The sequence below is a fragment of the Topomyia yanbarensis genome, chromosome 1 (assembly GCF_030247195.1).
Source record: "Topomyia yanbarensis strain Yona2022 chromosome 1, ASM3024719v1, whole genome shotgun sequence".
In the NCBI taxonomy this organism is placed as follows: Eukaryota; Metazoa; Arthropoda; class Insecta; order Diptera; family Culicidae; genus Topomyia; species Topomyia yanbarensis.
In genome coordinates, this window is record NC_080670.1 from 50,257,203 (window position 1) to 50,279,659 (window position 22,457).

Genomic DNA, 22,457 nt, shown 5'->3' on the forward strand with positions numbered 1-22,457 from the left:
TCAGAGGTGGGAAAATACCGGTTGAGTACCGGTACGGTAAACCAAATTTTCACAAGTGTTTATGTTTCCTTTACATTGTGTGCGGTTTTATCGCTGGTTGTGTTTATATGACTCAATGTATAAAACATCCATTGACAGTTTTCTTTCAAGAACAGTAATTTTGGAGCACACTCGTGCAAGTATTGCATTAAAAAACATAGGCAAGCAAATATATTGGATATTATCCACCTGGTTTACTTTTTCTTCCATCTTTTCATTCCGTGCAATAAATTTATACTAAAATTTCAAGTGACAATTTTGGTTTCCAACAACTAGTTTACTGTATATTAGCATTAAATGTTAAATGCGTGGAACAAAATGATTTGTTAAATAACATTAAAAAAATAAAATCAATACGTAACCAACCCTAGTTACTGTAAAAATCTTGTTGTGGTATTATAGTATAACATTGTACTTCACTGCAAATGGTTATTATTGTTCTATCACAGTGACATGTTCTATTCGAGTGTCAAGTTCAGCGAAGAAAAATCCGCTTAAGGTTGGAGAGAGAATCGGCAAAAATCAAAAACGAAAAAGACATTTTTTTCCACACCGAGCGTTCGATCTTCATAAAAATCAATCAGCAGTAATGTAACAACTTTTTACATAAGCTGATTGATTTTTATGAAATTCTAACACTCGGTGTGGAAAAAAACTGCTTTTTTCGTTTCGATTTTGGCCCATTCTCTCTCCAATCTTAAAATAACCTGAGTCCTGCATTGGCTAGAATTCTTTGAATAAATTTAAACACGTATTGCATTAAAAAAAAACATAGGCAAGCAAATATTTTTTGACGCTCACGTAATTTCACTTCCTCTAGGGGTCCAAAATTGGTTGGTTACCCTATCGATCAAAGTTTTCTGCTAGCAAGCAAATGAGAGGGCGTTTCGCCCAAGTAGAAAACTGGATTAAAACTATTTGGTGAATTAAGGACTTAAAACTTAAGTTTAGTAAGTCTAGGAACTGGCGATCGACATGGTTTCATCAGCTTGTGGCACTCACTCATCTGTACTTGCAGGACGTCACGAATGGACATTTGTTTAGTTATGAACACAAGTAGTGTTTCGATTTTTTGATTAGTATCTATATGGCGCTAAGTCAGTGCCAAGAACTGGTGAGAAGAAATCGAAACGCAAATCCTTAGGCTAACTAAAGCTACGGATTTTTTTTTATTTCATGCCCTAAATGGTTTCAATCTAATATTCTCCTTAGAAAAATACAGCATGGTTCTCTGCTCGCTACTCGGAAAACAGGTAAGGTTTTATTATGTTTCTCATCGTTAAATTGAACGTTTGTATTTTAGAAACGTCGCAGGTGAGCAGTTGTTTAATTGTAAGCACAAGTAGGGATAATAGTGTCAAAGTATTGCTTTTCTGGGTGTGTTAATATTTGTCACGCTAAAAGTAATTCATAGGGTATGGCCGCCAACACCACCGCCGTCGATCGAAAATACACCAGCGCACACATTTACTCCATCCTTCATTTTCTCTTGCGCCGTCGAGTATAAGTGCAGATTTTTTTTCTTTCTAACAAACTGTGCAATGTGTGCATTCTATAGTCTACTTCCTTCAACGTTTACGCCGTACAGAGCAACAGGAATTATCAGCGATTTGCACTGAGCAATTTTTGTATGTATTTATAGGCAACGCAACCTTAACAGAATACAAGATTTTTCCAATAAGCTAACACCGCACCTTGTACATTTCCACCTATGAACCAACATTGTTTGGACTGCCACCACCTTGTACTCTACCAGAAACTATAAACTTCATCTCGCCATAGTTTTGTCAGTCTCATTTTTTCGTAATATTCCTCTTCAAAGACACAAACGCCTCTTGCACTGCTCTGTGATCGACGCCAATTGGGTTGATGTCATACGCGAAGCCATAAAGTAACTTAAGTGATAACAGTTTCACTTATTTGCATTACTAGGTGTTCGTACCGTAGCTGCGAGCGCTATGTTGAACAATAAATTCGAAAGTACGTCGTACTGCTTCAATCCATCTATCGTCAACTATTCGGAAGTCTCTCCAGCTTTTCTATACAGCGCCATACGTATGTCGAAAAGCAATCGTCAAGCATTATCTGTTATAATTTGTTTTGCAAAATGTGTCATATTTTGCCTTGAAATTTACAATTTTGAAAGCCAAAACATAACTTGTTTTTCACCCCGCTTATAAGCAGCGATGCCAACAGGGCTACCATCTCTGACATGGCTTTGACCCGGAGAATCTTAATGGCCTGGTAGTTGACTTCAAGGAACATATGAGTATTCGCTGGAATCAAACAGAAATATGAATCAAAGCGATTGCATAACATTTATCGCTGCTTTGTGGGATGTAAAATAATAAAATTTAGCAAACGGCAATATTTTATTCTAATATGATGGACAAAATTATTTGTTTTTCACATGAATTCCGAAATAGTTCTTGGCATCTTGGCCACCTTGAAACAAATGGTTAGTCGAGCAAATAACTCTGGACCCTAGAGGTGATAAAAGCACTACTTACACTTTCCTAATATTTAGAAAAAAGTTAGTACTAAAACAGTTTACATTATCAGTTGTTTCACCGGGCCCGGAGAAATTGATGTAAACCACGGAGATCCGAAGATCGCCCCAAAAACCGGAGTATCCGGGTAAAACTCTGAGGAGTGCCAACCCTAGATGCCAACATTCCAGTTTAAACTTGATTCTTCCAGGTCTTTTCTCTCAGGGGGAAAGTGTAACAAATATTTCCTCGTTACTTGTAATAGTTTACAAAATAAAATAAATAAATAAAATGGTCAATGGGTCATCCCATCTAAGGACAACTTAATTGTTTTCCAGTACGCCCAAAATCCAACGAATACAGACCACGCAACTGCGTATTGCGGTATTATACTCATATTCCCGCTATGGTAGTAAACGGCGGAACAACGAATTTCGGTTGCTGTTCATGTATGTGCATCACACAATCAAACACTCTTTCAGTATGTGTCAACCTCGGTTCTGTTCGGTCGATTTCTATGATAGTATTAGTACCGAGTCAAACCAACTGGAATCCTGGCGGATTTCTGACCAAATTCAGTCTGGAATCTGCTCCATTATTGGCAGAAACCAGCAGGAATCACGGATTTTTACTGGGTAGGTTGGATAGTGAAATAAAAATTTTAGACAGTTTCCGGATCCGGCACAGTTCCCGATTCGGACCAGATTCGGGCCAGTACCCAGATCCAGACCAGTTCCCGGATGTGGACCAGTACCCGGATATTACCCATCCCCTTTTCCACTTACCAAGTCCGGACCTGAACCAGGACCAGACTTGGTGCTTAGATCCAGACAAGTGTCAGTATACTCTCTTATTGGGTAGTCCCACTTTCCCGACAAAGAGCCTACTTCTTAGCCTTAAAAGAATTTGTTGCGATTACCGTGAGTTTGCAGGAATAAGCAAATAGAATATTATTTCGCTGACAGAAACGTTTTAGTTGAAAAATGGAAATGATTGTGAATCTGTTCATTCGCCTACGTATATTTGGAATAAATTTCCTTACAAAGTTGGAGAAGCTTGTGCTAGTTTAGAGTAAATATCCTACAAGGCGGATGATGCTGCAATTTACACCGATCAACTCCCGAAAACTGCAACTGTTATTTTGTGCACCTACTGATTCTTACGTTCCGCCAGCCTGTCAGCATACTTAAAGTAATTGGGGCAGAGATGCCGCTCATTTCTAAAAATCAATCCTGCATCAAAGTAACCTATACAATATTTGACTGAATTATTTTCATCAATTACGACAAGTATCTAAAATACACTGAAATGGTTTTTGTCATCAAAAAAAATCATCAAATTTCCATGAACATTTTTAAAAAAAATAGGTCATTGGGGGAGAGATGCCGCTTGTGGGCGTGAGACGCCGCACTGTGGCCCCAAACTAGAAAATGGTGAACAAAAGCATTTTTAGGTCGTTGATGTTTTCGTGATTAAGTGTCGTCAGCTAAGTTTCATGAAGCTTGATTACACCAAAGACGATGTTTTAAATGTAGATAAAGAGATAAAAACAGTGAATTTGGCTGCACGGTTTATCAAGTTAATTTGTCTGCTAGTTTTGGCAACCAGGAGTTTTGTGCAAACAGCGAGTGACTTGTTGTTTAAATGAATGCTTGACGAATTGCTTTTGAGAAATATTTTCCAAAATACTCAATCATGTAACTTTCGAAAACGCGTTGATTCAAGTAACTGAGCCTGTGTAAATGTTTTTCTTTGCACTAGAGAGGATATATCGAAAAGACAGTTGATGAGTAATAGCAATATTGTCGCACAGTTGGCACTTTGCTGATGCCTTTCAAAATTAATACAGTCGTGATTCGCTGGTTGGACATTGGTCCGATTTTTAGTTGGACCTTCGCTAGTTGGACCATTGTCCAACTAAAAAGCATCTGAACGCCAAAATCTCATGTCAAATTTACTTTGACAATCAATCTGACAATATTTAGAGATGTAAATAGATGCATTTACACTGTCAACATCTCCTTTGGAGAGTTTTTGACATTTGTCAGTCGGTCCAACTAGCGAATCAAGTTCGTTAGTTGGGCAAAGCGAATCACGACTGTATTTATGACGAATATTACGATAATAGGACAAAACTAGTCGATAAGTTTATAATGACTTAGACTTTGCATGTACCTGTTATATAAAATGAGAGATTAGACAATCGATCAATGGCTTTGTAATTTTTAACATGTGTTTAAATTACCTGTAGTTTATTTGTACCATAAAAGTTATTTAGTATGTAAATAGATGGAGTTTTCGCTCTTCGTATGTAAACATGATTAGAGGCATTTCTTTTTTTTCAATCTCAATGCTCCCCACGAGTTACTTCCTAAATCCGCCATATTTGTATACATTGCTCGTTTGAAACTGTTGTTTTGGGTTCGATTACAGCACAAATTCGTTAGTTGGGTGTTCGCTAATTGGGCTGTTCGTTAGTTGGGTGTTCGCTAGTTGGGGCATGCCCCAACTAAAAGACACTCTTATTTCAAAACTGAAAGTCAAAAACTGATTGACGTTTGAATGTCATTGATTTCAAGGGGTTCATTGGTTGATTTCGGTGGCGATCCAGAAAAAATCATACTTTGAAATTCAATGGAATTTTATTTTTTGAATTCATATTTCGGAATCACTTTAGTGAAATAAATGTGTTAAATATTTCGCTTCTTCCATTCAACATCAATGAGTTTGAAGGTCATCTCTGATGTATTCAATCACATTATCCAATCTTTTTTAGCTAGTAACAAGGTAGTATGTTTGTGCTTTATCTGCTTTTTCCCGACTGTGTATCCATTTCCTGTTTTATGTGAAGGAATTTATCAAAAAATAATTAATGGCAAAAAGAACACTAATGACAAACTTTGTCACAAAAAACAACAACTTTAAACCGGAAGGAAACAGCCAACTTTTGTGAATTGTAAAATATTTCTGTTTATTTTTTATGAAAGAGAACAAAAAATCAGCGTTTCCCTTGGGCAATTTTTGTCAGCTGTCAGTTGCCCCAATTAACGGATACGATTCGCTAGTTGGGGCGCAGTCGTGACCCATCTAACGAATTTGCGCTGTATTGGATACAGAACACTAGATTAGGATTGTCGCTGGTGTTCCCATTGTTTTCGCTTCAAAGCATGTTTGTTTTGTTTTTGGTATATATCTGTCAAAGTATTGCACGTCTCTCTGGAAAAAAAAAGTCTTTGATACACATTCTGGTACACGCAGAAAAATTTGACTTGTTTGTAACAACAAGCTGTTTAGTTGAGGTTCAAATTGGTAAAATGCAGAGTTTGCATATTTTTCATTTCCGTCTCATTTATACTGCTGTGATGTTTATGTATTCAAGACCAAAAATGTCCAATGCATAAAACTTACAACAGAAAAACTAGAGGCAGACAGAAAAATGATGTGAAATTTGCTATGAATCAATTTTCTTTGTGGCATACTATTATAATTTTGATGCACGGGCGATGAATTTCAATCGTTTTCACATGATTTTTATGTGTGACAGATATGTTTTATGAGCTGCTACAAATTGTGAAATCAATAGATTTAATATAGCGATTTTTCTCGGTGCAAAATTTCGACTGTTATTGTTATGAAATGAAAGAGTTTTTATGTGCCGCGCAAAGAAATTAAAATTTATCAAAATTCAGTACAAGTTTAAACAGTTTTGCAACTCTTCGTACTTTATGCGGATACGCTCGTCTTCCCTTTGAGGCAGACCCTCGGTTTTTGCATTCTAGTTAATGAAAATGCACCAGCCTAAAAAGGCCATTGTTTTGCTGGCTAAAAGAAAAAAAACAATGGTGAAACGACGATAAAGGATTTTTCTTTTGCTATTTTCTATTTGCCCCATTTGACAGGTATATACCGGAATCAAAACAATGATGTTCCTACCAATCATGCCAGCGACAATCCTAATCTAGTGTCCTATATCTACTGTTCGATTGGAACTTTTGGCTTCAGTCTTCGCGCATCTCTATAAATTATCTCTGGATTACACCTATCGGCTAGCACATTCACTTTTCTTAAGGGGTACTCCCATTTCTAGAAACATTTGCAACCTTGTGTAACCTCTACCAATACATAGATATATAGCGCTCGTACAAACATAGAGATTCGTATGGGATTCACAGTAGTGGACTACATTCTTAACCCCTTCATGCCCATGGTGTTTGGGGACAACAACGTTTTTAAATAACTATAACTTTTGATTGAGGCAAGATTTGTTCACAAAAACAAGTAAGGCTAATAAATATGACTGTTGCCTTTCATTTGAGTAGTAACAATTACAAGAATCAGCTCTAGAACTGAAGTTATTGCAATTAGCCTGATTGGATTCCGTTGGAGCAGTGCTGCCAGAGACAGTTTACGTTGACGACGGAAAATGAATTTTTCATATATCTTCGTTATGTGGCAATATTATTGAAAACTGATACAACTGATCGATTGAGACTGTCTTTGGCTACACTTTCCTAGCAATTGAACTATTGTAAATTTTCTAGGAGAATTGTATTGAGGATTCAAAGGGAAAAAATAAGCAGCTTCTGACACTGCGAGGGAAGCACCTGTCTTTATGAAAAAAGGCTTTTCGTATTTCTTGAACCCACCGTTTTCAAGGAAAATAGTTTCAAAACCCTACATGTACTAGAAAAAAGTTGGGCATGAAAGGGTTAATATATAATACTTGGTTTACACTTCAAATTTCTTAAATCTAAAGGGTTCCAATATGAAATTTTCTGAAAGCTATTTTTAAGTAGTAAGGATCAATTTTAGACTATTTCAAACTAGGAATTCACTGCTGTTTGCATTTGAATTTTTATTAAAACTACGACAGGTGGAGGGGAGGGTAAAAATTACGATTGTTTTCTTATTTTTTTTAAATATCTGAACATTTTCATATTGAATAATGATGATTGTTTTCATGTTTGAGAATTCAATTTTTTTAAAGATCCATTTTATTTGAAAAAAAAACTATTGTCACTCGAAGATTTTTAATGAAAGACTCCAGTTTTTTTTGCAAAATATTGTTGGCAACGCTGCTAACAAGTGTTTGAAGCTGAATTCGAAATTATACGCAAACACCTGCGAAATATTGGATTATACAAACGTCATATTCATCAAGACAAGAACCTAATCCCATGCCTGATTCAATGAGCTACAGATTTCCACAATTTTCTCTGTTAGTTTCATGTTGCCATCATAAGTTTGTAGTTATTTATTGCTCGCGACAGAGCATGCTTGAAATCGATAACGTATGTCTTTCACAGTACACAGTTTTCTCCGACCAAATAAAATTGAATCAAAGTTTTACTCTAATTTATGTCATTCAGATCCAGTGCATAATATCCCAGATTCCCTCTACTCTGTCTCTCGCTAAAGTGGCGTCACCGAAATCGGTAAGTTATGATGTGTAACTAAACATTGCCGACTCTATTCGAAAATTTTCCCCGATGGGAAAGCGAAGGAAATGTGTGAAATGAGTCAAATGAAATATTCAAAAGTCAATTTACTCGAATTTCACGGTTCTCAAGCTTTGGAAACGGATCGGTCATAATTTAAGTACTTTTAGAATTCATTTTTTTCGTTTAGCTCCTCTACAACGTGCTACAAATTATTTCATTGTGATCAAATTGAAATTTCCTTTCCAACATTGTAGCACATTTTATGCCATACACGCAGTTTTCACACCATTAGTGCCATTAAAGTACAATAAAAGTGCAATTAACCATGCACAATTTCGGTAGCGCGGGTCGTCCCCGAAAATTTTGTGATTTTTACAACCACATCAAATTGAAGCATGCTCACAACTGTCCACACAAAACTTTAAGCTGTCAGATTGTTTTGGCTGGATCAACCGGCGACGGCGGCAGCCCTCTTGATATATGTGCCAAAAGTAGTAAAACCCGGTCGTAAAAGAATGTTTACTTTGTAACTAAAGTCTACGAGGAAAAACTACAACAGCCGTCATATTGTACAGAGTTTTCGCTCAATCCTCTACTAAATCCTCGAATGAAACGAAAGAAACGCTTTGCGTCTGCGCCAGCCACATGTACGCAGTTTTTGCGCCAATCCCGGTTCATAAAAAAGTATCCATCTCAATTGCATCTGGTACTCATCCTCGACTCGATCGTCACCCGAACATCCTTCTGAGGATGATGGCACATGTTGGCTGCGAAATGTTTTTTTTGTTGTAAAATATTCCACGCAATACAGAAAGCAAATCTGTAGCGTCGCATGTGTTGCAAATTTCCATCGTCTGGCCTGGTAGAGACCCCGCGTAGGCATTGTCACCCCGATCCAATAGCTCTGGCACGGATCGAGTGGCTAAACGGGCCAGACATTTTGGGTTCCGCTACCAGCACCGCCACGTCAGATGCAATGCTTCAGCGCGAAAAATTTGTCGAATAATTTAGGATGATTTAGTGCCAAAGATCCAAATTTTATTGCGCCCTCTAAGCACGCTCATTTATCATCTGGCTAAACTATATGCTACTTTACTGCTGATATCCATGCGTGAATAAGGCTTCGGTTGTGCAAATAACAATAATAGCAGCAAAATGTATGCTATGGCATGCGACGGATAGGAGGTTTTTTATGAGTTTAGTGACTTTTTGGAAAAGAGAATCGCCCATATTTGAGACACATGGCAATACTACTTGTCGTACAGATAGTGGTAATGTTCAGACAACTTAGTTTTTCCGCAAATAAAAATCTTCCGTTGCTTAGTTTTGAATACTGTAAAAATGCAGCATCGTAACAAACATCGCGTGATCAAAATATGTAAGAGCTTCTTTAAATCAACCTGCTCATCCAAAGAAAACCGCCCTGGTTGCCATTTGCACAGAAGTCAACGTACTTTGTCAAAATAGGCTTTAAAGGACATTACTCATTTGGCTATAGAAACGAATATCCTCTACTGTCAAAGGCGACACAGGCGTTAGATCCCGTCGAAGAAGACAACGACGAAAACGACGAGCAGAGTGAAATCGAACAGTTGTTACAAGTTAGGCCAAACATACACATATTTTTCCAATCCACATCGGAATTGTTGGCTTAGTGCTTATAGTGGTGGTAATATGAGCGCATATCGGAATGGAAGCACATCATAAATCTGTGCGCGCCTTATGTGCGCACCGACGACTTGCAACGGTAGCTGGAAGTTGGTAATTTTCCCACACTTTTTAGCTCATTCCCAGACGGTGTATGTCACGTAACACACGCAGCTCTCGTGATCTATTCGTTTGCCCATCATTCTGGCTCAGGACTTATCCTAGGAACACGACGAGAACGCTGGCGTGCTGAGCAAACAGAAACAAAAAAAAACGGGGTAAACGCGCACTAAGAATCGTTTCGCCGGCTCTTCACTTTATGACACAGTACCCTATGTTGGGATGACACTTAAGCGCGTTTTAATGTTCGATTTTATTTTCTAATTAATATGCACTTATGGTGAAGATCCGTTGGTGAAGCCTATTTCGTCGGAAAATCTGTTTATGATTAGTCAGTTTCGCTGTGAACGGTTGAATGATCGGTGAGAAATATTCCGGGAAACATAAAAAATATAAAGCAGGACTAATATACGTGAAAGGATTCGAAACAATGTTCGGTGGGACGTATTAATATGGAGTCATACGCATGTTTCAACACTATTATTTAAAGCAGAGATTTTGAATTACTCTTGTACCGTGGCGTAAACAGAGAATTGGTTTAGGGGAAGGTTTCATGCAAATCGCCGAGCTTTTCGAAAATGCTCAAATGTATAGTATATTGAAAATTCAGAAGCAACAACAGTTCTAACAATTATCATACATGTCCGGGTCGTTTTTAAATGTTCCATAGATAGCTAGTTCTTACCTAATTTTTTCTCCACTTAGTAAAATATAGCATAGTGTATATGTAGTGCTAAACCAAATCAGAAATAAAATAATAACTAGAGACCCCACTGTAACGAATTCCCATTTACACTGAATCAGCGCGTTTCTTCAGACACGGTGGCGTATGAGTGTACTAGAAACAACATACCGTGCGAATTTATCAATACCTACAACCAGCGCACAGGTCCAGGTGCGGGAAACAATCTTTGGATTTAAAGACTTGGTGTCTTAGAAACAAGTATTGTGTAACATACAAACTGCATCTTTTGACTGAAACGGTTTTAGGGAGGTCCTTAAAATGTCAAAGTTGTAGACATTATTTCAAATTCTAGTTGAGATAGAATGATACTATCTTCTACAATATTCTAGAACAAACAATTCTGGGCAACTTTGTTGAAGAAGCTGACTTTATATCTCAAACCGTTTTCATTTTATAGTGAGTTCTACATCATAACTTAGTGTGTCCTCAAAAAAGCAGTTTTCTCCGTACAGTTCTTTAGTGTAATTTTTCTCACAAAAGTGCACTTCTGTGTGCTTTTAGAGCATAATTAGAGGCGACTTTTGTTGAAGGAAGAAAAATGTTATCTTGTCTGGTTCAATAGTTATACATAATTTTCACTAAAAACACGGCCTTTACAAATGTCGATATCTCAAAATCGGGTAAACGACAATAAATAATTTTGATTGCATTTGAAAGGTTGTACTTTTGTCTACGATCTGTTTAAAAATATGGAGAACGCTTTTTTGTCTTTCTCAACTAAATCAAATTTGAGTAAAAGCATTTTTTGTGAATAATCGTACCGCGTTCATAAAAAAATATTAGTTTTACGCAGCAATTCTTCACACTTCACATTCTTGCCAATACTTTTTAAGGATCACATATATTTGCAGGCTTTTCATATTGCAGATAGGGTAATGACCCTATTTTGCCCATTAGTTAGGGTGCAGCACTATATCATCAATTACTCGACCTATGCACAATCGTTGAAATGCATATAATTTACTCAATGCATTTGGTATAAAGAGACTAGAATAACAAAGAGACGCCATCTTAATTCAGTGAAAACAATTCAACTAGCAACCAAGTTCTGGGTCATAAGCAACACTGCAAATGTGCAAGCCTCACAAAACTTTTTTTATTTCGATTATAGAGGTTTTAACCTTAGGGTCATTCGCCTCTTCAGATTAGAAAAATATCTTATGAAAAATTTCTAACCCTATATGCGGGGTCGGGACTCGAACCCAGGTGCGCTGCGTACAAGGCAATCGATTTACCAATACGCTACGCCTACCCCCCTCACAAAACTTGTTTGTTGTTATTTCGTTTGTTTCTTCTAGCCAATATAAAAATCTGATGCGACTTCTTGTCTGCTGAGTTTCTCGACCAGCCAAAACGTAGTTATATCCGCAGGAATGGTATTTTACAGCAGCAAACCCATAATAGGCCAAGATAAATTGCGATTTTTTCGAATCCACAACAAAAAGAGACGTGGTTGAAATTTTGTACCTATTTTCCTGTCTTGTCAGTTTGCTGAAAACAAAATAGCTTTGCTTTGTTTTGCTGATTCAGACCAATAACGGGACAACTTTCATTTTAAATGTTTGCATCATTTGGTATTCGTTACCCTCATGCTGAATTTCGTCGTCCCATCAAATCAAGCCATTTACTGTTTAGCGTTTCTAAACACGATGGTATTGTAACAAATTTGGTTTGAATATATCACTTTTATCTTTAAAATATCTAGTTATTTCAATGAATTGGATAACAAATCTTCCTTAAAAACAATGCCACATAATGCTAAACATTTACAATTAACAACTCTCTTGTTCGTTTGGAATGACATTGACAGTTAAATTGGAATTCCAAACGAAACATGGCGTCTCTTTGTTATTCTTGTCTCTTTAATTTGGTCCAATATGTTTTATTCCTAACAACCAGTATATTAAGAACCTGTTTTAATCCACCTAGTGGTGCAATTGTGCCTTTCTCATTTCTCCTAACTATGATTCCATGGCTGGTTATGTTCGTTTCAATTGTGGAAATATCTAGTGCATTCTTAGTACACTTTGCACATACACACAATGGCTCGCCAACCACGAATCTGATGAGCTACGTGTCGACGGTGGAACACTTGAAATAAAAAAAATATCATAATTAGCCTAGTCAGCGGGTTTAACAAACGTCCTACGCTTTTTACATTCTTTATGTAGTCCACTTTGTTCGACGTTTTGTTGAATGTAGGGTTAGTTTTTTGTAGTGTTTTGACGTCTTACATGCAACGCAAAATACATTAAGAATTCTATTTTGATAGAAAAAATGGAAAAAATGCATTTAGTTTCGCTGATATTTTAAAAAGCATGACAAATGATCTGCCCCTAAGAACAGCCCCTTAAATAAGAAACAAGTATGAACAAAGTGGTTTGGGCACTATTATGATTTCCACTAGTCAGAGTAACTATGACTATTGTACGCTATATAAAATTTATCTACGTTATATAAAACGAGCTATATTATTTGGCTGTGGACTAAATGAGACACAGAAAATAAAAATTGCAAAAACAGAACATACTTGGTGAAACCCGTTTTAAATATATTAGAATATAATTAGAATTAGAATATTCTAATATATAAATATATTAGAATGATATAAGAGACGATTAAAAAAACTTCAGTACAAAAACCCTAACAATATATCCGACTCTTATAAAGGACTTTTATTTATTTTACTTTTAATCTTTAAGGATGCGTCAAAAGATCCGAAAATAAATGTACGTCTTAAAGTCCTCAACCATCCTGGTCACAACGTCCGAAAGTAGTCGTGCGTCATACTGTCAGGGCTCTTATGACGCCCACTGAAACTAGGATGTTATGACGCGGAGAAATTGCGCCACAAAGTCCGGGATAATATGTTGCCTATCATGAACGGTAGTTGCGCATGAAATATGTGAAAACACGAAGGGCATACGCTCACTATTTGGCTTTTCAATAGCAATCATCTCGATTTTTCAGGCAATTAGGATGAAACTGAAACACTCCAACTTATCCCATTTTTAAAAATGAAGCTGGATTATAAGCTGGTCATAACCCGATCAGAAATACATAAGAGGAATATCTCAAAACTATATCTCGCGTTGTTGCTTGTTGTAAATTTCTGTTATTTTAACTACTAACGAGACCTAATCTATAACACAATATGTTACAAAAATTGTGTTCTGTTATAATCTTGTTATTTCATTCTGATCGGAAAGTTGATAATAACTGCTTATTTTGATACGGTAAAATGTTTGTAAACATTACGGTATCCAACCAATTTTGGACCCCTAGAGGAAGTGAAATTACGTTAACGTCAAAAAAATATTTGCTTACCTATGTTTTTTAATGCAATACATGCACGAGTCTGCTCCAAAATTACTGAACACTGTCAATGCAATGGATGTTTTATGCATTGGCATCAACCCGAAAATGACATTTCTTTACAGCATGAATTTATCATATTTGGACCCTTCCACACTAATTTGGACAGTGTTCCAAGCATATTTTGGACACATTGAATGTGACTGAATATCTTTCGGAAACAGTGAAATTTATTCTACTAAACTGACCTACTGACTCGTTCTTTTTACAGTATATTTAATGCATGAAACATAAGCAAATCAGTGACTACCAATCAAAAATGGTACATTAATCTTTATTTGGAAGGCTGACTGCATGAGGTATTTTTTTAGTTCTATCATTTTGGAAAATTGAAAAGCTTTCTGTACATTTAGGTTGCTGCAGACTTAACTAAGCAGCATTAAATGTTGTGCAATGGAGTTAACAATAATATATTGTGTAACAATTCATCTGTAACAGTTTTATGGTGTAACATCTTCAAGTGGATGATAAATCAAGGTTCAAAGTTCGTCAGGAATCTTCTTGTACTAAATATTAGTTTTTAATTCTTTCAATTTCCTCGTAGGGTGGTTTCTTGTTATTCATTCTAAGCTTAACTTTTCTTTGTTTCTCTTTCTCTACGTTCCGTTTTCTTTAGTTTACGCCTTGTGGTATTCAAGTTTTCGCCGCAATGTTAAAACAGCAGGACTACGCCGCTTGAATCGTAATGTTCCTGCTCGTGTGAATATTTCAGGCTATTATGGGAAGCAAGCACACTCTTATTATCATTACTTATCTGTGATGTACCGCTAGGATTTGTTCAACATATGGTTCATCGAATTCAACAAACTCGAACTGCAAATGTTCATCAACATGAATTTCAGAAGTCTCCTCTTCGGTCACATTCTGGTCTTTAATAAAATGTTCTTTAGTCGTTTGATTTGATTTGATCCATTGGTTTGGACATATTTAAAGAATTTGACCAAAAAGAGCAGGTAACCTGCCCTAACAAAAATTTTCTCCTTTTAATTATTTTAACTCGATAAACAAATAGCTGCCAAGAAAAAAAACTAGGGGTGTCCAAAATATATTGATAGAAAACTTTAAGACATCATTTATTTAAGACGTTCTAGATAAAATCGACACAGATCTTTCATTAGGGCCTAAGTCGCAATGTACTCAAATGGAGAAAAATCAGTTTCAATATTCGGCGATGCTTTTCTAAATGTAGTTTTTATTGTAGGTATAAATTACTTCATGACCATGTTTTTCCGGAAGCATCTTTGGTTAAACTTTATGACAATATAACAAAGAATTTAATTCCTATGTGCTTTTAGTGGGTAGAAACTAAAAAATGCTTACGCCCAATTTGCATCCCAGTCGTGATTTCGCCCTTCAGCAACCACCATTTGCGGAAGGGTTAAACTGTGTACATAATTTTCAGAAGGGCGCGGTAAATGGGCTAAATTGACTCTGTCTTGCTGGGTAGGGCTGGGTAAATGGGCGAGCTTGACAGTATACTTTTTAATAGGGCTTAGCAAATGGGCGCATAGAAACCCAATGTAAATGAAAGGGCGCGTGCATCTTTTCTTCGAATTACATGAAAATATCGAAATATTCGAATGTTTATGTGCAACAACTATCGAGTAGACATGATCATAGTAGATATTGCTTATCATTAATATAATAGAACCGCTGTTTAAAGAATAATTTTGTGAATAACAACCGTACGCCCAGTTCTGTCAAAAAATGTAAGTTTAGCCTTTATATTCCATATGAGAAGAAGGGCCTAAGTCGAAATCTCGAAGAAAATGCATGTTTCGCCGTTTTGTTTTCTTTAATTATAAATCGAACTAAAAACCATTTTAACTAATTTTCACCTCAATCTTGTAGTATTTTTGTCGCATAATGCCATAATAGCGAAAACGCAGTTTGTTTACATTTGCGATTTAAGCCCTAATGAAAGATCTATGTCGAAATATGAAACGTTTTCGGTCATATTTCTTTACAATTGTGGATTCTGGTTCACTTTAAACAATTAGAGATGAACTAATGAATGAATGAAATTGTTGCATCAAACCAAACAAATGCAGAAAAACCTGGCACTGTAGGAGGTAAATACATTAGGTTCCAAAATATGTAGAGATTCAAATTAGGTTAGTTTCCCTACGCAGCTCGCCTGCGGTCCATTCCCAACCCCCTACATAGGGTTAGAGTTTTATCTAAAGAGATTTTTCTAACCCGAAAAAATAGACGAATGATCCTATGGTTAAAAGCCTTATAGTCAAAAAAATATATGAGAATTTTTTTAAACTAATATTACAATTTCATAATTTTTATTTTGTTTTGTTTTGTTTTGTTTTGTTGTCACATCATTAAATTATTAATTAAACACCGTAACTAACAAATGTAAACAAACTGAGATTATCACATTACATGCTGACAAACTTTCGTTTCATAATGACGAACAAACAACTGACACATCAACAGTGCATAAATACAGTTTCGTCATGTTAGTTACGTTAGGTTTGGTACTGCTGTAACACTTACGTTATTTTAATTTAATCGGTTTTTGTAACTAAATCATTAAAATATACTACAATCTTTCTACTAAATTGCTCATTATAGGTAATGTTTCTATAAGGGGAACAAGAGTACGCAGTTCCTTAATTCTGGCCAATATTTTAGAGAAAAAGAATGCAAGTTATGTTAGTCTAAACACCACTGATACACTTTCAGCACATTTTTATGTTTGATTCTCTACATCTATCCTACAGTAGATCAAATCCAAATACTTGTGACAATGCGAGCAAAAATTAGATACTAAAATCGACTAATTGAAAAATGTCGAAAGTGTAAGAGTGATGCTCAGAATAACGTAACCTTTATTTGTCTTCTGCACACTGCTCAAAAGTGACAAACTACAAATGTTGGTTGTCCTCATCGGCATACTGCCTCGGCAGAACAGTTCAGTCATAGAATTGATTGAAAGATGATAAGATTAGTCACCACAATTGACTAAACTTAAATAACGTAAGTGCAACAAAGATACCAAAACTAACGAAAGTAAAACGACGAAACTGTAAGCGTGATACTAATACATCGTAACTTTAATTTTTCTTCATAACGCTCTTTTGAATGTCTTGATCGCGAATGTTCGTTCCATTAAATGAAAAGGCACCTTTGGTGAGCATTTTGGCTGAATAATTGGTATAAAAATTGGTATGGTTTTTAAATAACATTTAAAACCAAACTTCGAAAATGTCATCGCCGTTTTCTCTGTTTGGGTCAAATGCGAATTTCGCTGTTTTCAAAAATCACTGAAAACTAGGGAGACAAATTTATTATTTCATTATAACTAAAAGAATATTTCAACATCGGACTACTATATAATCTGGCCAGGGGATAGAGGGCGGTGGTGGTTATGTGTGCTCTCGCTTGTTTGGTAGTGGTTCGATCACTGTCGCCAATGCATTAATAATATGTTCTTCCTGGAAATACATCACGAGAATCATCATCATCACTCATTAATTTCAGTCATTTTCTGATCACACACCCCCTCCTCCCTGAATGCAAACCAAGTATCTCGTACTGAAAATGTACATCAGAATATGGAAACAAAATGACGGTCATTTGTGTGGTGATACAGTCATTTAAAATTTATCGTCACGATTCAAAGACCATCGTGAGATTGCACCGCACTGCCCGCATAATTATGTACCATATGTCAACCATTTTATCAATCGTTTATAAACCATTTTCAATGTGGTTCGTCAACTACAGAATAACCATTGCCTGGAATGTTATCGAACATAAGCATTATCGTTCTTCCATACTCGACCATACAAACAACTGGTTGTTAAGAACGGTCACAATACCAGAATATGCTATTCTCCATATACATTTTTACAACATACCATTCATGAACCATACATTTTTTGGTACCATGCTTATTTTAGATCTAGCGATTGTAAGTAGAAGTTTGCCCACTACACGGGTTCTGATTGCCCGGCAGACCTGCTATCAGGGCGGCCTAGGTGCTGCTACCAAGACTTTCGGATTTCGTACACACTCAATTCAGCTCGGTAATTTCCTAACAGCTGTGTAGTCAGCAAATTTAGAAACTGGTATCTCAGTAAAGTGAAATTAGCTTGCTGATTTTCGGTGAAATATTTTCCGAGTCTCAGGACTCAAACGTCACTTTTACTGAGATCTCAGCAAAAAATATTGTTTGCTGCATCTCAGCTGTGGAGATTTCGGCAAAAGATGCAAAAAAGTTGAGATTCGGGAGAAAAAATTAAGTGTGTAACACAACAAATCACAAAAGGTAACAAACAAATTAACTAATAGATTTACCCACTTTTGTTCGCTACGTCTGGTTTTCTCCACTTCTGCTGCTGTTGACTCACTCATGCGGGCGGAGAGCCGGTTGGTCTCGTCCGACCGGCCGGGACAACAGCGGCCGTGTTCTCCCAGGATTACTGATGGCTGCTCCGGCAGCTGTCCTTAGCGTTTAGCTAGGGAGGTGAGCAAGGCTCTTGTGTAGGAACCTCCCTAGCGACTGGGCGAATAATCGCCGTGACCACACACTCCCCGTAAATGGCCCAGGTAGACACCGCAGTGACCTACCTCGGCTGGATCCGTCGTCCTACCTGCCCTCCTTTGCGATTAACTGTGGTGGAGAGCTATGCTCGTTCGGCTGATTTTCCACAGTAAAGGCGGCGTGGTATCATTGGGTCCTTTATATTTAGCCGGGGAAGCGAGTGACTCCTTGGTAATTAGCTTCCGTTATCTTACGACCCAACCGCACAGTACACTGAGCACCCGGACCACGGGCCGGCTCTTTCGACGGGAATCTACCGTCGTACACGCGCACTTAACTTTTGTTACGGCGGAGGAGTTTTTTGGGACAATTTCCCAAAAAACAACATTTTGCTGGACGTTTGGTTGTTACTGTGGTCCGCCACTTTCTGATCTCGATGACCGCCTTCCCACTCATTCAAAACAAACACCAAAAACGCCCCGCCGCATAACTGTCATCGCAATGGTACAGCATAGTCAGACGACTTTTGTAGCTGAAGTAGAGCGGTAACCTAACTAAACCCTATGTCACGTATACACAAATGTTTAACAAAATTCTCTACACCTACCTGCACGCACATAACCGTTCGCAAACGGGAAAATGAACAAAAATTTACCACCAAATGTGAACGGTACCGAATAGCGGCGAGCATAATTTTTGTAAACAAATACACTCTACGGAGTGTATACACATACATTTCCACCCAGTGCCAAATTGTTACCCTAACGGGTTACACGATGCACAAAATATTAAGTGTCGAAAAAAATCTCGTCCCTTTCGCATTTCAATTCTATCGATTGATGAAGTTTTGTTTTGTTACAAGCCATTTTATGAAGAAAACTTGACTCGAGCTATCGCCATAACATTGCAACACGAGGTTGTTTGATCATGTTAATCTACACGAATAACAAAGACCACCAAAGCAGTATTAATCTTCGGCACAAAAATACAATTTTGAATTACAGGAATACATTGGAAATACTTCAAAACGTCTCTGAAAAGGAATTTATTTATACGGGTGCCTATGAGACTATGTCAAAACGTAAATTCCGAAAATAATACCGAAAAACTAGTTTAAAAGAAATACACGAAAAGCAGATTTAGTGTGCTCTTATTGTGGCGACTTAAGATAAATAGGTAATCGAACGATTTAATAATTTAAAATGTACTCAATTGTGTCTATTCCCACCCTACCCATTCGAAGCCACGGATTAAAGCAGAAGCCAGCAAACATTTACGCACATGTCAAAATGAATTCCATATATCGCCCCAAAGATGCTCAGCCACACAGCATAAAAAAGTGACTGGAAGTTGCATCGGTTTGTCAAGTGCACTTTAGCATTTTTTTTTGCTTTATTTTGTATCTTCTCAAATATCTGTTGTTTACGCTGTGTATGCCAAAACACACGAACCGAAGCGTGGCGGGCCAGGGCAGAGGCGACAAAGAAGCGTGTTCGAAAATGCGATGATTTAGATGTTTTTTAAATCATGACAGATTTTTCGGCAGCCACTCGGATCACCGCACACAAGCGTGCCAAGCTTCGATGACAGTTGGGTGTTTTTGCTGGTCATTTGGCGGCAAGGGGTGATTTTCTTTCATAAATGATCCTGGAGATCACCGATCTTCAAATTTGCATCGTATTTCTTAGATCTTCAGCGAGTCGTCTGTTGATTTCGAGCATTAAATTATCACGTGTGAGCATTACTACTTACGCATGACAGATTTTCAGGTGTTTGTCGATCGTTCAAAAATATATATGATTTAACATAGCGCCGACGCATCCAAACATTGTTTATGTAAACAACGCCACGATCAACGCTTCTACAAAGTTATAAAATTAAGAAATTTATGACGCAAGTGCAAGTGCACACAACATTACGCGTACTCATCAATCCGGGGTGCGGTACACAGAAAGTGGAAAATGGTGCTCCTAGGAAAAAATGTGTCTCCGAACGAAGATGTTTTTGTTTGGGTAGAAACTTTCTTCCTACTCCAATGAACAGAACACACTTGGACGCAATGCGATCCTCTGGCGTATAAGCGTAACGGGGCAAAAAATGACGCCTCCGATGTCTCCCAGGTCTTGAAGGAAAACGCTAAATCGTGCTATTAATAGGTAGGAGTTATTATTTGATTTTTTAACCTCTAGTAAACGAGCGCTCTTAACCCGTTCATTGTTAGTTAGCAAGGGAAAAGGGGAAGTATTGTAAAAGGAATATCATATGTTATGTAAACCTGTTTTTTCAGATTCATTCTTGCCTCGTATGTCGAAGGTCCTTAGACCGAATACGGATTAGAGAGAGAGAACGGTAGGATAGAAAAATCTTGTAGAATAAAATCGCGTCAAACGATTGCAGTTGCGATATGTACAAATCGGCAATCACGACCAATATTCGAAAATAGGAAAGTCATGTTTCAGGAGCGACAAAAATGGAAAAACATGTGTGCAACAATTCCACCAACCAAGTCAGGTCGAACGCTCAAGAAAGTGAACCAGAAAAAAATAAATGATGAAAGTACGCAGTGACAGTAAGAGACGAAAAAACGCAACAACATAAACAAGAAAATCATAAATATTGTTTTTGTAGCAAGTCAACGAGAGGACTATGCTTTCCTACAGTCCTACAGTTTGAGCCACAAGGTGTGAAGGAGAGGGCACGACACTGTAGAGTTTAGCGGCTAGGGACGAACAAAGATACACCATAATATGTGCAAGCCGTTCCTGACTACAACGGCATGCCAGATGTGTTGAAAGAGTGCATAAAAAGTGTCGTTTCGTTTGAGCTAATGGTGTGCACGACAGGCGAAAGCAAGTCGTCCTGCTGAAGCGCTGAACGTCGAAAACCCTACTGGCGATGAAGTCTTTCGATTTGACTAAAATGTTCAACCAGTTCTACCGTCTCTAAAATTTTCAGACAAGTTAAAGAGGGTAAACTACCACTCGGATTGAAAGGGTTCGAAGCCTGGACCTATCCGAAGAAGTGCAGCCACCGACAGCTCATAAAAAACATTTCTTGAGTTTCGTTTTGTTTGCAATAACGCTGGGTAGTCTTTTCACCAGGATCGGTAGCAAATCACATTTTCCAAAGATCTGGCATGTTTTGAAGACGAGAGTGAAACCGGGTGATTGAGGTCAAACGGTAGGTTCAATCCTTGCGGGCGTCGTCCTCGGTTTGAGCCCATATGGAGACAATTAGACGCGTGATAGTACCTAACGCATCTCCAGGACTGACTGGCGACATTCCGTCAGTGCAATTCGAACGTTAATCAACTGTCCGCCCTATCCCGATTCAATAACGACCGCACTGTTACGTTTTGCTGCTGGCTGCATCATCGATGAAACGATGGAGCGACTCGGTACTAAGTACTACTTACTGTTCGGGGAGGTATATTTTTAGAAACCATCAATATCTTCATTCTAAGCGTCACAATTTTTTATCGTTCAACTATTTTGTCATTTTTCATGCCTTTCTCCGCTGACAGCGCCAGCGGTAAGGCAAGACGGGCGGGCTGCTGGGCTATTGGTGGTGATGGAGGCTTTTTCTTCTTTGTTTGCTTCACTGGTGGTAATTATAAATCAAGGAAAATGTGAGTTTCACTGCTCCTTCATTTGTTTAATGTGCTCGTCAGTCGTTCGGAGGCGTTTTTTGTGTGATCAATTTCTACGCAAGTGGGGTTATTTTTTCTTCGAGTGTTTATGAGTTTCGATTCCACTATGATGCTTTTGGAAGTGACAGGTTTGAGACCCACGGACAGGTTCAAGATGGGGTATTGGTGTCGAACTAAGCTCAATTTTTGTTTCAAATGATTGGGCATGAAACGTTGCAGTTTATTTGACGTAAACAAATTTGAATCATTGATTAGACAAAAAAGACAAATAACCTGTTTCAATCCAGCGGTGCAATTGTTTTCTCGTTTCTCTGAACTATGATTATATGGCCGTTTATGTTCAATATAATTGTTACATTCTTAGAACATCTACCTTAATTCAATGACTCGCCATCCACCAACTTGATGAGCTAGTTCAATGGTATCCTTCTGCTAATTTATTTTGGCATGC